Genomic DNA, 17,997 nt, shown 5'->3' with positions numbered 1-17,997 from the left:
ACAAGTGAAAAAGTTCTACATGCAACGGCATTAATAATAGCGTCGTATTTACGACTATAACTAAGTATTTTCGCCCTTCCCGTTACGGCAATTAACGAGCCAACCGGTTTTCGCCGGTTTACGCCCAATATAAACCGAGGTTTAAACGTAACGCTTTTAAAACGAAACCAGTCTCGTGTGGTATAGCGACAAACCCTTGAAATATCTGAACAGAACTTTGATTCTACTGTTTTAAAGCAAAGCCGTCGCAAAACTTGTCAACACAACGTGTCAATATTTTTAACAAAATATTTTGTCTCCCGCTCTCATTTCGTCAAGCAATTCTATAACAATGATGCGATTCGTCGGATGTTTGATAATGGTGTTAGCTCTCGTCGCCGCGACAATGGGACAAGGGGCCGGCGGCGGTGGCGGTTCCTCGGACATTCAGCAGTTACAGGCGCTTCGAGCCCTGGCCCAAGCTAGTGGCCGAGGTACTGGCGGTGGCCTTGACTTCATGACTCTTGCCCTTCTGCAGGGAGGAGGTAAGTGTTACCTTTCAAGAAAGAAGTTTTGTGTGTGTTTTTTACACCAATTTTATTGTTTTTAATTCACATATTATTTGTCGCGTGCTCTTTTTCTTAACTTCTTATAGGTTTTCTATCTTTTTTTATAAAGCTACATTGTTATGACAATTTACGTTGCTTGTCGCTTGAAGCCGATTAAAAAAAATATTTGCTAAGTCTAAGTTTTTTTTTGCTTGTCGCTTGTGATTATGTATTGCAATTGCGCATATAATTTAACAAGTTTTCTGATACAATTAGAGTGCTTACGACAACTCATACTCAGCCGGTACTTTTCTTATTGCTGTTCCTGAATGTTCGTTTTTCCGACTCTGCGTTCATATTTCAGATAATGTTTCATCTCATCATCCTCTACTCATTTTCATCACCATTTTCACCGCGTTATTATTATAGGCCTAAGGAGAAGCATCGTTTATGTAAGTAATGAAAGTTCTTCTTCTCTTTAACCTCCTCATCATCTTCATCTTCACATCATTCTTCCATTTCTTCTTTATCATTTTCGTCTTTTTCTTTTTCATTTTCATAATCTTCATCTCCATTTTCGTTTTCATTTTCTTCTTCCTCTTGTTTTTGTATTTATCAAATTATTTTTTTTTCTTCTCGCCCTCTCCGTCTCCCATTTCCTCTTATTTGTCCCTCCTCTTCTTCGAATACTTCTTCCTATTCTTATTCGGATTTATTAATTTTCCCATTTCAGGAAGCGATGCTTTCCGCCGGTATTACTTTTGCTCCCAGGGTAACTTCATGTTGTGCGCATTGGCCCTCCAGTAACGCTTGGTTCTCATGGCAACAACCCGGCTGTACTATGACGGTGACATCATGAATCATGTTAAGAACTTTTAATGCTCGTATATGATGCCGAATATGTAATTTTATAGAGAAAAATACAAAAGAAAATGGACATGTTACTGATCCGCAAAATCCTAAGCAAAGATTGTGACGCGTTAAAATACTTGTTGTAATTTATTATAGTTGCTATGATATATTCTCATGTATTTTTTTATCTTGTATCCATTTTTGTCATTATTTGTTTTTAGTTTATTGTCGATTTTATCGAAATTTTCTGTATTCATGCGTCTTAGAAACACTTCGTACCTTTCTTACAGTCATGTATTTACAACATAAGACTTCAGACACTCGCTTGATCCATCGACGATCATCCGATTGATCGATCAGTCACAGGCGACTGATTTTAATGAAGATGGTCCGCATTTAATGCTTGTTTTTTGGTGACCGTGTCTCCTGTTTAAATGCTATTTACATAATATTTACGTTTGAATAATAAAATATGATAGTTATACAATAGTTTTTGTTTGTTTATTTGTTCCACAATAAACGTTGATGTAAAAACGAATGTGAGAACGTGTTTACTTCTGCATGCAGAAGATTGAAATTTTAATGAAAGCAATTATAGTAACAAAGTCATGTCGGTAGTGGTGGTTATGATGATGATGTCGGTAGTGGAGATGGTGATACAAAATAGAATGGTGATGATGACAAAGACAGAGATTATGATAAAGACAATTATTTCATCAATGAAGAAGATAATGGTCATGGATCGTCACAAAAGACTGCGAGATATTCCGTTACTAGGTGATCATACATTAGCACGCACATGTTATTCAGGAGGTACCTTGTGAATTCATTGTAATTTTTATGATGAACTACAGTCACGGATCTTCACCTTGCGGGGTCAAATCGAGGTTATGGAGGATATTTGGGCCTAGCTCTGTGAAAAAGGGGTTAAATGCATGAGCGTAAAGTGCCGTCCTAGTTTAGTCTGTGAAGTCCGCTAATTCTAATCAGGGACGACACTTTCTGTTTTTATGATATTTTCTATTTAAAGAAGTCTCTTCTTAGCAAAAATCCAGTTAAGGCTGTTATTTCCGTGACAAGCCTGTGCGAACTGCAAAGGCTAATCTGGGACGATACATTACGCGCATGCATTTTACCCTGTTTTCATAGCACGGCTAATTTGTTGATTTCAGTGTAAGATTGATTTATCATATCACATACAAGTTCTAGCCTCAAATTTATGGGTTTCATATGATAGCATATGAATGATAATACGATTTAACACCGATACCTGCATTTTTATTTTTATCTTCATGCTGTTAAGCAGTGTCTATTATAAATGCGCAAAACTTTAAAATAATAACATGTCGTCCTTTTCCTTTATTTATATTCTTTTCCTTTATTCATGTGATCACAAACACATCTAACCGATAAAGCTTGAAAATATATACTTTATTTCTGCATAAGAGACCATTGCTTTACGATAAAATGTAATTATATGTAATTGTGTCTTGTTTAACAGGCCGAGTTTTACATTTAAAATTTTGTTGTTTACCAATGGTGAAAACAATATTGATACATTATATTAGTCGAAAACTTGTCAACGACCCAAATTTAATTTTAGCTTTGAAACCAGGTTATCATTCAATTACATTCCGGACGCAATCGCCGCATATAATTAAATACAATGATTTTGGTTCGGTTTTTGCCGCTTTGTGAAAGGATCCATGGCTTGACGAGTTTCTCAGCCAAGAGTGGAAATGTTATCACAATATGACAACTTTGCCCATCATATGGGACATTATCACTGAGATAAACGCCCTTTTGTTTTATTGTTATGCATTAATCATAAGTAATGTAAAATGTAAATCACTTCACTATTGTAACAAACATATGTTTTTGGTTGTATTAACTCCATATCTGGTAAAGTAAGTTAGTTTAACGTAAAAGCTATATTAAACTTTAGCATATAAATACAATTTACATGTACTAAGCGAACCCATGGAAAGAGTGTGTATTGCGCTGTTAATGATGTCCTTTCTCGCTGTTGCCTGCGCCTTGTAGAGACCCGGTGCGTGATCCAGCACTATTACCAAATGCACTTATGAAACACGCGGAATTATTCACTCTTCAACGTCCAGCTATTAAGTTTAAAGAAAACATATAAAATTTGCGGTGAAAAAGATTTAGTTGTGTTTGTCATGTGGCAAGTATCCGGATGAGACTCCTCTTGACCGGAAAGACGACCCAAACCCAAACTTAAATGCGCAGATAATCTTAATTAAAACTGGAGAGAAAAGAGATCCGCAGTGTTCGTATCATATACATATATTAATTAACCACACAGCAACTGTGCGTTACCGATCTAAAAGTGCAGTTCTCAGACGTCACTTGGGCTGACCTTTGCTTAATTTCAAAATCATCGAAGTCGTATATATGGTGGATACAGACACAAGACAAATGAACAAAAGCTAAAAATACAATTTTTATGATTACATTAACATATTTCGTAAAAGAAGGTCGACGTAATATTATGTTGTTAAATATTTGACATTCACACGTTATGTTTAAATAAGAACTCTCTTAAAAGTTAATCTTAAAGTTCTTGTTTATGTAAATTTACTCTTTTTTAATTATATAGGCAATGCGACTTTACGCAGCAAAAAGGTTCAAATTAAAATATAAAAATGAAATGTTAAAAGCCCCATTACTACTCTAAATCAACGAAAATTACGTACAATATTTCATAAAATAAAGTTAAACAATTAAACATCAGTGTTCCTTATGGCAATGGCCTAAATTTCAAGGCCAGATGTGATCTGGTAAAATAGATGATTGTAGGTACAAAATGTGCTCTTTTTTATTATTGTTTGCCTATTATATTCCATTTTAATTTCCCGCAACGATATCTATTCATACGACACATGAACACTAACATGGTACCATTTATGTGTTTGTGTGTCTTATGAATAGATATATTCGCGGAAAATTAAAATGGATTAATTGTGTCACAAATGAATAAAAACGAGCATTTTGTATCTACAAAAATCGAAGTTATCATACCACATCTTGCGTTGAAATTGTGGCTATTGATATAAGAAACAGTGATTTTTTAGGTGTTAATTTTATTTTACGAAATTCTTTACGAAATTTTTGTTCATTTTGAGCGTTATAGAGGCTTTAACACTAAACCTTGAATTTCAAAAGAAAAGAGTTCAGAGACAGAGGTATTTTTTTTAGCTCGGTCGGAAACAATCAACATTTTTATCTTGACGTCAAATATAGTTTCCATCACATTCAATCTCATATTTATGGGATTTATTTAAAGTAAAAAAGAATTTCTGCCTTATCGCTTTTACAAAATAATTTATAATAAAATCATTTTAATTTGACCATTAACGAAACAGTTTTATTTATAAAATGGCAAGTTATATCTGATCAAATGTGTTGTAAAAATACACACATTTGAAATACGTGTTATATTTACGCAAACAATGTTATTTTATAAATGTGCGTCATGCAAGGGCGGCTTGTAATAACCATTGATGTCAGAGGTAGACAGCAAAACCATGCTTATACAGATAGTTAAGACACGTGTGGACGTTTGACATTTGTAATGTTAAATGTATCGAAATAATTACATCATATATGCATATATTAACAAGATAATTAAATTAGCTTACAGGCATGTCTCCGACAGTTGTCGTTTTAAATCAAGTGTCGGTTGCTATTTACGGGTCAGCATCTTCAACCCATTTCAATGGACACGATGACTTAAGTGGTGTTAATGTTTGAAAGCCTGCATGAGACTGAAGCAATACAAGTGCATTGTAAAAATACAAAGCGCTGACCCAATACAGATATTATGTTGGCGAAAAAAGAAATTACAATCAATAGAAATAGAGACATCTATGGTCGAGTTTATTGAGCTGACATTTCCAGAGTAGTCTTTTTTCATTGTGATACACCGAAATACTAACACTATATTATTCGTTACATTGCTTTTGGAAATTGCTCAGTAAAACGCGATGGTACACGATCAGTTAAGTTTTAGATTCATTCTGAAATAGCGGAAAGATCATGATATAATTCGATGTTTCGCTGGTGAGTAGTTTAGACCTATTTATTTAAGCTCGATTGCATTTTAAAGACCTTACTACTTATTTGAAACGCTCTCTAGTCCGCGTCCAGTGCCTTTTACCAGTACTAAGTGTGTTTGGGGGAGATCTAAAGAACGCTCCGACATCGAACACATGACCCCCGGTCGCAAGGTGGACATCATATCCATTACACCACGGCGACCTGTGCTGGTGATAGATGCGTAGCTGGAAAGAAATTCAAAAAAAGAAGAGTCAAATTCAGAATATTTTCAAGACAAAAGCTTTCATAACAATCGTCTATTATACAGTCAAAATTGACCTAACGGTCACTTGAGAAAAATGGTCGATTGCAGACAACGTTAAGTCTGGATTCTCCCCGACGAAAATCACTCTACATTACACGTGAGAATAACGGTCAAATGTCCATAACGGCCAACGGCCAGTATATTTTGTGCGAAGAAAGTGACCCAATTACCTATAAAGTACAGTACAAGGCAAACGACACAACATTAAACAAAAAACATAAGTAAAACGTGTGGCCAACGCCCTGGGGCGGCCGATACTAAGTATTCGGGATGTAAAACTGACAAAGCCCAAGCTCAACAGTACACTTAAAACTTTCCATTTTTATTAAATATTGAAACTCTCTTCCCGTTGCAAGCGACGTGATTCTGAAAATTAAACGATGAACAATCATTTGGATTTTGATCAATATTCAACATATTGAATTTTTTTAATATTGTTTGGGTTATAGAAGCATGCGGTCAATTATTCACGTATTTTAAATTATGAGTCATAACAGCTTGAAATACAGTGCCTTGTTCTACCTTTACAATTAATATATATGTTAAGATAAATATGTTAGTACACGTGTGAAACGATGAATCGCATAAACAAAACTTTTTTTTAATATAATACATTTTTAATTGATTTTTCAAGTCCCTTGGTTGCAGGATGATAAACTATTTTGGTTTCTTATTAATGATTTAAAAATATATTTCGAAACAAAAATCTTTCAGGAAATGCCTCGGCAAGAAACAATCTGCAGCTTTTTTATAAAAACTGCCGTTTATAGAAACAATTGAAACAGAAATTAATGAATTGAAAAGCCAGATGATTAATTAGAAACAATTAAGAAATACCAAAATAACGACATGCAAGAACAATGACAGGCGGAAACTTAACGTTAACATTTTAACGTTATTTACGTGAAAAGGAAATTTGCATGTGCAACGACGTGCGCTATCATTTCTTCTATACCATGCAAACGGTCAAAGACATATTACCAAAGCTAAGACCGCTGACAATAAACAAATCAAAGCGCCGAATGCACTGAAGTTGTTCGCTATTGCATAATCTTACGCAACTCAGTTTTCAAAATTATGTTATAGATTTTTATATCGCAAGTTTGAAATGAACACAACCCTTTCAGTTTATAAAGAGTGTGTCTTAAAGCACAGGTCGATTTGTGTGTGCACTGTTTATCCTCATGTTTATGTTAAAGAGATAACTTGTATACCATCCTGGACACATGGACTGAAAATCAGAAAGCGAACAAGAAGATGAGAAAAAGATGAAATGGCAAAAAAAGGATTTAGGAGAAATGTAGAAACATAGACGAAGAGATAACAACGGGAAATAGAAAGAAGGTTACCGGGGTAACATCACTTCGTAGAATGTCACGAAGATTAGTCACCAGAAGGCTAGTGTAATAGAAGACGCGAACGGGAACCTTATTACCATAACTGCTACAGTCCTGAACAGCTGGACCGAATACTTCAGCGACCTCCATGACTTCAAGCTTTAACAAGGTCCCAGTATCCTTCTGAACGATCCCAAACCAGAACCCAATGCTGGAAATATGTTCATAATAAAAACAGACGTGGAGAAGGGAGTGCGCAGTCTGGGGGTATGAACATCTCCGGGATTGGAACATGCCCCTTCTGAGCTGATTAAGCACGGACGAGAGGTGACGACAGAATCAATTTTATATCTTTGCCAGAAAATCTTGGTGCAGCAGAAGTGACCCAAGGAGTGATCATTCTCAACAAACAAGCAATCTCAAGCTTTCTTAGAAATTATGCACCATCAGCCTTATCAGCCATCCTACGCATGATCCTCAACCGATTGAAAAGAAAGGCAAGGCAAATATTGGCGGAGTTGCAGGCTGGATTAAGAGCTGGATGGAGCAAAGTGGAACAAATCTTCAACTAAACATCATTGAGAAAGTCCCTGCATTGCCAACGTAGGCAGCTCATCTACACATTCATCGCCTTTACAAAAGCGTTCGACCGTTTAATGATGGTTTATAGCAAATTCTTAGAGGTTTCAACATTACCAAGCGTTGGTAAAAGTCATCAAAGGACTGTAAGGAAACGCCAGCATCGCAGTATTTCTCAATTTACAGATGGATTACTTTTTCAGGACATCATTAGGCCTCCGTTAGGACTGTCTGCTTTCCCCTGTTCTGATTATCATTTCCTTAAGAAGATAATACAGGACATCATTCAAGACCACCATACCTCTATTTCATCGATGCAAGGCGACCCAATCTTCAAATTAGAATTCCCTGATCGCATGGACCTCATGGTTGCACCTGCATTGAACTCCAAGACCTCATCAACAGAATCTATGTTAATCTGGAAAAAGGGAACATTTTCAAGCACCTGGGAGACACCCTATTCAAGGAGGGGAGCAGTGCCATTGAGGTCCGAATTAAAATTGACATAGCGACAGCAGCGATGCCAAGACTATGGACCAGCAACTCCAATAGCTTCCACCGCAAGCACAGACTCTACTCTCGTAGTCTCCATCCTAATGTAGGACAAAAAGACCAAAACCCTTCACGTGAAATCAAAACGTCGGACACATACCTTAAAACACAGGTGCCTACGAGACTGCTCCGACATAGAACACAAGATCAACGTGTACGACTGAATGATGATGATGATGATGATGAAGAAGAAGAAGAAGAAGAAGAAGAAGAAGAAGAAGAAGAAGATGATGATGATGATGATGATGATGATGATGATGATGATGATGATGATGATGATGATGATTATGATGATGATGATAATTATGATGACATAGTTATTCACTTCAAGAAATTACCAAAGATGAAATGGTCATATTTAGACCGTATTCTCTAGAACCATATGGTTTTCTTTATCATACATAATGCAGTAATATAACTGATCTTCTTCGTAACTATTTCCGTTAAGAAACGACGACATTTATCTTAATATGCAGTATTCGTTTTTTATAAGACATTATTAAGCGATGATGAAAGGGAAGAAGGCGTGTTTTTATGGCAAAAAAAACTCCTAGGTGTCGTATAAACGCTATTGAAGTCTTTCTGACGGGTTTATTAGTTTACCTTTAGTGTTTGAGTGTTGGCGTTGTTCTTTTGACCAAGCCTGACGCCAGAACGATGTGGTATAAATCAGAAACCATATGAGTCGCGCTCTTTGAAAAGGGGTTAAAATGCATGTGTTTCAAGTGTCGTCCCAGATTAGCCTGATCAGCGACGACACTTAACGCTTTTATGATATTTTCTGTTTAAAGAATGCCTCTTCTTAGCAAAAATCAAGTTAAGGCCGAAAGTGTCGTCCCGAACTGCACTGGCTTATCTTGGACGAGATTTTACGCACATGCATTAAACCCCCTTTTCACAGACCGCGGCCCATATGTATGTGTTTATCTTGGTTTTTATGTTCATTGAGACATGTCCTGCGAAAATGGGTCTTACGCCATATATGACCAGCTAATCTTTACACCAACCAACGCATTGACAACCGTAAGTGTACCACCTCTAAAACAAATGTTAGAAATAATAACTCTATGAAGTGTGCGGACTCATGCTTCATTTTATTAACATTTAGAGACATTGAAAATAGTTAAAGCATCTCGATATTCTATATTAATAGAAACAGGGTTAGTTACTGACCAGATACGGGATATACGGTTCTGTGGAGAACCATATCGGGGCTCGACCGAAGTATATCCCGTATCAGGTCAGTAATTAGGCCTGTAACGATTTTATCACGCCAATTACTTTCCATCTAATCAAATTAACAAAGACAAACAATGTTTATTTGTAACATGTATTATCGAAAATATTTAATTGAAGAACATTACATAACAATACCAATATGTAACAATAAACTGTCCTATATAGTCTACTGACACCATATAGAATATATGGGGTCAGCATGTGACGTCAAACAGCCAATGAGAGACGAGCATGTTGTTGAGGGCGTGATATTGTCATATTATATGCGTTTTTCATTACCTCGTTTATTCAGTAGTCATTTTATATATGTATTAATGTGTCTGCGTTATCCGACACAACACTACAAAAGCAGGGACATGTATGGGGGTGTACACTGATGTCTATGCATTTCAATACAATCCACACTGCTAAATTATATAAATGAAATTTTATATCTCACAACAATACAAATGAACATATAGCCCGGTCCTCAATACATATGATCTCTTGGCGTAAGTTACCCAACTAATTCTTAGACTAAATACCAAAGACAATTAAAATACGTAAGCTTATATATATATATACATGCTAACAAGTACTGTTTATGTCCTTTCCGGACTGTACCAAATGAAGACCTGCGTAATTAAGGCATTAAACGGCAGTTCAGATTAAAAAAAAATCCTTTGAACGTAACAAAATTAAATCATACTTTGTTATTGGACTTCAGAGAAGCTATCAGAGAAGCATGGTGTATTCTCGCCGACGGTAAACAGATTTCAAAATGGCAGAATTTTCAACTTCTTATTTGTCTAATTTAACACAATAGCTAAGTATGACAACAAATTATATTTTCATAATGTCGATATGCTTTTAACCCTTTCAGTGCGGGAACCGAATCTGAAAGGCCTTTGCAAACAGTATGGATCCAGATGAGACGCCACAGAACGTGGCGTCTCATCAGGATCCAAACTGTTTGCTATTCTGATAGTATTCTTTGAAAAAAATCGAAGAAAATGCTAATTTTAGAAATTCAGCAGACGACATTTTTGCAGACGACAAATTTCCCAGCATGCAAAGGGCTAACTTCGCTTGTACAATCCGAACGCTGACATATGGATTTGTTCAATCTTTTTTCCTTTCGTACGTATGTCTTATGCAAGTCGAATGGAGCATAATCCTTGACATTGAATGACCATATAATGATGCAATTGATGTCAAATGAACAGATCAATAACCAAATGTTGACAACGTAGACATACTATTTTCGTGATCAAGAATGAATTCCGAAATAGACAGTATAATGTAAAACACAGAGTTGGACAGTCTTAATGTGTGTGGGTTTTTTTTTTGTACAAAGCAATCATTTTGGCACGAACACATTCGAAAAGCGCGTTGTTGCTTTTGTTAATAGTATATTTCTTTTAAAATGAGTGTTTATATTGAAGATCAAAACGCGACCGTATGGATTCCTTTGCCACCTTTTTGCGTTCATTTTTATTTACAGTTTTTACAGAATAAACTATTACTGAGACGAGTCGGCGAATAATGCCAATAGTTATAAACTCCATATTAACCAAACGTAGACATTGTTTAGACATGAATACAAACAGTGGACAAGTTATGTGGTTTGATGCCTTAAATTATGTCGAACATATTTGTTTGTAAAACGTTTGCTAGATCGCGCGTTGAAGCGCGCGTATTTTATTGAACCATTTTCACAATATTAGGCCTTGTCCATGGTTTCTTTCAGAAATAACTTCCGGCTGAATGTTGATTATTTCGTTATTATCAACGGTTTGGAGTTCTAATGCAACGAATGCCCGAATGATTGACTAACAAGCATCGGAACGACGAACTGTTTATCACTATCTCAATTACTAAAACTAAGCAGTAAATTTCGTCGATAATACCCAAATTTATATAATTTTTCTGCATAATATTAGAACTCATTTAATCTATGATCGGTGCTGTTTACGCAAAAAAATCGCACATGCGTATCCGTGAAGTAAATACATCAAAAACCATCCAAATTGAAGTTGGCTTCATGCATTTACATTGAGGGCATAATCAAAGTGACGTAATGAGTTGTAAAACCTGCATGCTCACAAATGCCAAACACATGCAAAAATGAAACATACTTAAATCCAAGTTGTAGAGCAAGATGTGATTGACTATAAAATGATGCAATTGATGGCAATTGATCATATCAATTACAAAAAGTTGACATCGTAGATAGACTACTGTCTAGAACGGGAATGAATCCCAAAATAAGAAATTGTCTGCCGCACACAACATAGGTCAGTCTGCTCAAATAAAGGTCTATTTGCACACCGCCACCATTTTACCACAAATCAATTTCGTTGTTTTGCTATGTTTAATCGATTTAGCGGAATACAATATTGAAGATGTGAATTATCATAAGTTGGGCAAAAACATGCTGAATCTAAAATGAGTATTGTTTTATGTGCAAACTGCTTTATTTAACTGCATCCTAGGCAGACGATACGGCGAACATGTATGACACATTACACTCAAAGTCATTTTTAATGGTCTTACTCACACCGACGGCTTCTTAATATAATTAACACACAAACGCTAACTATCGCCTATGTACAAACAATTAAAAATGATGATTGAATATAATCGAGTTTTGACATGGTAAGGAAAAGCAGCACAATCTCATAAGCGGACGGTTCAAGCTATATAAATGCGTATGTTTTTTTAACAATTTTAACTAATCACCAATAAATACATGAATTTTATATCTTGAAGTGAATTGAATTCAATTAATCCATTTATGCATAGCGTCTAGAAAAAAGGCCTTGGCAAACAACGTAGACCCAGATGAGACGACGCATGATGCGGCGTCTCATCGGGGTTTGTACTGTTTGCTTAAAGGAATTTCGGTAAGAAATATTATATAGAAATAAATATACTAGACATCACTAATTTTGAAAATAAATTGATCCAATTTAGAAGGATGGGAGAGTCCACTAAGCATAAATGGGTTAACTACAAGCCGAAGTTTTTCAGCATCCAACGTTATGATTCAGAGTCATAAACTAACCAATGCCATCATATAAGATTGAGTGAGTGTGGTTGTATTAAATGTAGAGAAACTGAAGTAACTACGTTTAAAGGCAAATGAACGATGTCATAAAATAACGTATAGAGAAATACATATACATTATACAACACTGTCTATCTGGTTATGTTTCAGACTATAGATGCGGCTTGATGAGGTCAAATCAAACTGAACATAAAGGATGTGATATGAATACGAATACTGAAGGGGGACACACATATAAATAAGATTAAGGGTCTCAAGTGCGTTGTTAGAAAAAGACGCAAATTACAATGGTCAATTTTGTTAAAGACTTTTGTTTGAACGTGCGGATATTTAACGTGGGAATTCATGGGTTCCAAATTTAAACGAGAACCAATGTCCGCCTATGTCATGTATAGCGTAGCAACACATTCTCGTACGAACGAATATCCAGATACACCGGCCCTTAAGTAAAATGAACCAATGGCAATGTCATTCAGTAGTGCAATAGTCATGAACCAATGGACATTTCATCCATTAGGGCATTAGACATGAACCAACGGGCATGTTCTCCAGTAGGGCAAAAGACATGAACCCATGGGCAAGTCATCCAGTAGGGCAATAGACATGAACCAATAGACATGTCATCCAGTAGGGCAATAGACATGAACCAACGGGCATGTTCTCCAGTATGGCAATAGACATGAATCCATGGACATGTCATTCAGTAGGGCAATAGACATGAACCAATGGGCATGTCATCCAGTAGGGCAATAGACATGAATCAACGGGCATGTTCTCCCGTAGAGCAATAGACATGAACCAATTTTCATATCATCCAGTAGGACAGTAGACACAAACCAATGGACATGTCATCCAGTAGGACTTTAGACATGAACCAATGGGCATGTCATCCAGTAGGACAGTAGACATGAACCAATGGGCATGTCATCCAGTAGAACAGTAGACATGAACCAACGGGCATGTCATCCAGTAGAACAGTAGACATGAACCAATGGGCATGTCATCCAGTAGGGCAATAGACATGAATCAACGGGCATGTTCTCCCGTAGGGCATTAGACATGAACCCACTGGCATACCATCCAGTAGGGCAATAGACATGAACCAATGGGCATGTCATTCAGTAGGACAGTAGACATGAACCAATAGACATGTCATCCAGTAGGGCAATAGACATGAACCAATGGGCATGTCATCCAGTAGGACAGTAGACATGAACCAATAGACATGTCATCCAGTAGGCCAATAGACATGAACCAATGGGCATGTCATCCAGTAGGGCAATAGACATGAACCAATGGGCATGTCATCCAGTAGAGTAACGAGCTTGAATACGATCGCATCAATTGAACTTACTAAAATAAAACACCAACACAATGTTGATGAATAACAAATAACACAAGAGTTGAAACATGAAAGATCAGCAGTAATTAAGCTTGTAAAATGAATTTTAACTTATGTTCATAAAGATAATATGTTTTTAACGCCAAATAGAAGGCGCGTTATAGAAGTAACGCTTACACCATGCATGTGTTGAAAGGAAGATGTTTTGAGAAAAATTAATAAACTTCATTTGTCTTCGTTATTCATTATCACCACGCTTTTAAAAAGTTGGGGATATTGTTTTGATCTCCGCTTTCTGTCAGTCTGTCCTGGCCACTATCTCCTCCTACACTGTTAGCACTTGAACCTTGAAACTTACACACATGGTAGCAATGAGCATAATGTGCGATGGTGCAATATATGGAATTTTGATCTGATCCCTGAGTCAAAAGTTATGGGTAAATTAATGGGTAAAATTGGTAAAAAAATCATTTTACTAACAACATGCGACGCACGTGATAATAACTTTTGACCCAGGGGTCAGATCAAAATTCCAAATAGCATCTTTCTCGATGATAATGAGGTCATATAATACATCTAAAGTAACGGGACTATACTCAACCAAACCAAAACACGTTAAAACATTTTGAAGTCTGGAAACGTTTCCTTTGTGAAAATTAAATTCTATACGAGCCGCGTTAAGCGAAAATGGGTCTTATGCGTGACGCGACCAGCATAGCTTTAGACAAGCCTGCGCATCACGCAGTGTTGTCAGGTGTGAGTGTGAAAAACTAGTGACCGAAAACGTACTATACATGGGGTTATATAAAATTATTTAATTAAGAGAAAAATCAACTTTGAATGTTCGTCAAACACATCAGGCTTCATTTAAGGTTTTCCGCCTTTACACAATCAAAGACATATTCAAAATGTATCAAACGCCATATAAAGACCAGGAAATTATATCACAATACATATATCTTTAAAATTAACTACAAAATTCTCCCATTCTCCGTTCGTAAAATACTTTTGTCATGCCAGAAATAAATATTAATTTTTGACATACAGTTGAGTGCATTAAATCATAAGTGTCATCTAGTACTATTTTAATATTTGAACAGCCGTCACTTATTTTCAAAAATTAATAACTGCCAATAAGCTATGCAATGACAGAAACTTTCACAAAATCTATCGCAATAAATTTCAAACTTCATTTAACCGATAAAACTGATAAATTTCTTATTCATATAAAACAATACATATATGCATACATTGTTGATTGCAATTGAACGTTCCTCATTCATTAAGGAAACCGACCGAACCGTCAGCATTGACAGCCGCCCATTAACGGTGATCGTAATGTATGCAATAAGGAAATTAACCCCTGTTAACAGAGTGTTAAATGTAACAACTGTTCAAATAAAAGCATCAATGGTTGACAATAGACCATAACTTAGTCGGTGTCTGAATGCTACAAAGAAACAACGCACCTATGAATGGATGACAGAAAGCAGTTAATAATTTCGGCAAATTATTAGCCAGTAGTAGTCATTGTGAACACTTATCATAAAGGGTTAACACATCCATCGGTGTTATCAAGTGCATTAACGTCAAAAGAAATCTTAAATTTTTAAGACTGTGTAAACCATACCCTGCGTTTATATGACTTAGTTCTGGCAATAAAATATGGATGTATACAAGCACTTTAAAATATATAAATTAATATAAAATTCACTATCCATATACTGGCGTTGTTTCCAATATGATAAAAATAGTATGAAAAGCGTTATTTTCATTGAAAATATCTGCATTTGTACGCTATTCTTGCATTCATTCGTAACATAAACAAATGTACATGTAAAAACGTGTGAAGCGAGGTCTAACAAGAGAGTATCAATACTTGCGACAGTCGTAAAAGTCAATTGCAATTAAACAACTGAATCTTGAATATGAGAATTACCTAGACTTAGTTCCGAAAAATTTAAGATTTCAGTTATGCCAATTAAGATTATCGGTTCACCCTCTTTGTATACAAACTGGTAGATATAATGGAAACATTTCTGCTAGACAAGAAATATATTGTCTTTGTTGTAATGCCACAGATATTGAGGACGAATTTCATGTTGTATGTATTTTACAATAATAGTTCATCAGTATTTAAGTATGTACAATTGCTACAATTAACCAATAGGTCTGGACTGATAAAACTTTGTTTATTTGTTAAGTAATCGTTGAGTATCAGATCGAATGTGTTACATCGTATAACGTAATTTACCAAATTGTTCGTCTTCTGTACTTCAATATGCATTTGTTTTGGTATATATTCATGTTTTTTACACTTGTTTTTCAGCGAATATACATGTTGACATATATCAATACCACCAACGTGTGATATTGACGATGAACATTGTGCAAGTCAAATAAAATGTTTGCCTGTCTGTCTGATAAATCAATTAATACCAAGTCTATCACGTTGCATTATGTTTGTCGCTCACACTGCATTTTACGTATACCATGACATATTGACAGAAGCGGTGATGCAAGTGAAGCGACATATGAGTGATAACAAGGTCTCATTATTTGATAGTGTATCCGAATCAACAATCCATCGACATCATTGTTTCTATATTCATTTGACAGGTACACTATTTATTATGAAATGATCTGAAAAGGCGAAAGTTAATGAAATATTGCGCAACGTTACCATTTTATTAGTCTTACGCATGCTTGCAATGTTTATCTTACTTTTGATTTGTCCCAGTGTTTATGAATTTGGATAACTTGATATAGTCTCATAGGAATCAAAAGGCCTTGAAAAAAGTCTGTTGTAAGAACAAATGGCAGTCATTAAACTTGCTATTTATGGTTTTTATATACAAAATATTTACATTGTTTAATGCATGCCATTTAATTAAAAGCATTAACTACGATTTTTCGATGCGTGTATTTGAATCGAAAATAAAACAAGTTTTAAATCAATATGGTACTTCTTATATACATATTTGAAAAGTAAACAGCTGGAAAAGTCTAAAATATATCATCAGCATTTAAACAGTACCATAATATTTATTTACAATTTTGATTCCTCTCTTGCAACGACATTCTTTGAATGCCATGGTATAAATGGTTCATGAATTAATTCAAGCGGGAAATAAGTTAAAAGTTAAACTCACTCTACGATTGACACAAAAGTCAGCGATAAAGTTTGCCTTAAAGGATAGTACTTTCACGTCAGTGATGAGTACAAACGACGTTTTACAACGATATATAACACACAATGAAACAATTCAACCAAATCATTTGCGGTTAGCGATCATGCGCTCATAAACAATTAAGAATACGTGATACTGAGTCAAGAAAAAACATAGACAATTGACCTATTTTGTTGACTTGTACAATTTCTCAAAAGTTCTTCAAAACACGAAACCGCATTAAAAGCTCATACATTTTTGTGGCTGGCCAAAATCACGATACAACGTCATGCGGGGCTTGTAAACATATTTGCAAAAATAACAACAACGGAGGGAAACAGAGTACATGACATCTTCGGGGTGCAATTTTTGTCATGCATTGTCTTAATTAGCATATTATTATCATTAGGTGTCGAAGATTAACACATTTCGTGGCCAAAAGTCATTAGTTTCAAACATCTTGACGCATACATCTTGGCATGCTAAAGTGTACCTGAGGTGTCTGCTATACATTATAGAACTTACGACTGTTACGTGCGTAAATGTTGACTATTGTAAACAAGGCCCGTCTGTGGACGAGTGGTGAGAACAATTATTATCACAACAATAATAGTATTCACATCTTTGAAAGACATTGGTTTCACTTTAATTTCAGTTATTAATATGATGTGTTTGTAAACAAAATATGGATTTAATAAATATATAATGAACAATATGAAATGAGCGATGCACATAACCTTTTATAATCTTCTATTTTATATAATTAACACCACCATTCTTTATTTACTGTTTGCAATAATCATTATAATTTTTTTAAATACATAAGAGGGAACGCAAATTCAAGTATGGACATATGTCGCCCTGTCAATACGTACACACATGTAGACGATTTAATATGTTTTCAAATTATTCCCATCAACCAATCTAGAATATAATGTAAGTCGTGATATAACGCATATTACATAA

This window comes from Dreissena polymorpha, chromosome 5 (genome assembly GCF_020536995.1).
Source record: "Dreissena polymorpha isolate Duluth1 chromosome 5, UMN_Dpol_1.0, whole genome shotgun sequence".
Classification (NCBI taxonomy): domain Eukaryota; kingdom Metazoa; phylum Mollusca; class Bivalvia; order Myida; family Dreissenidae; genus Dreissena; species Dreissena polymorpha.
This window is presented reverse-complemented; position numbering follows the sequence as displayed.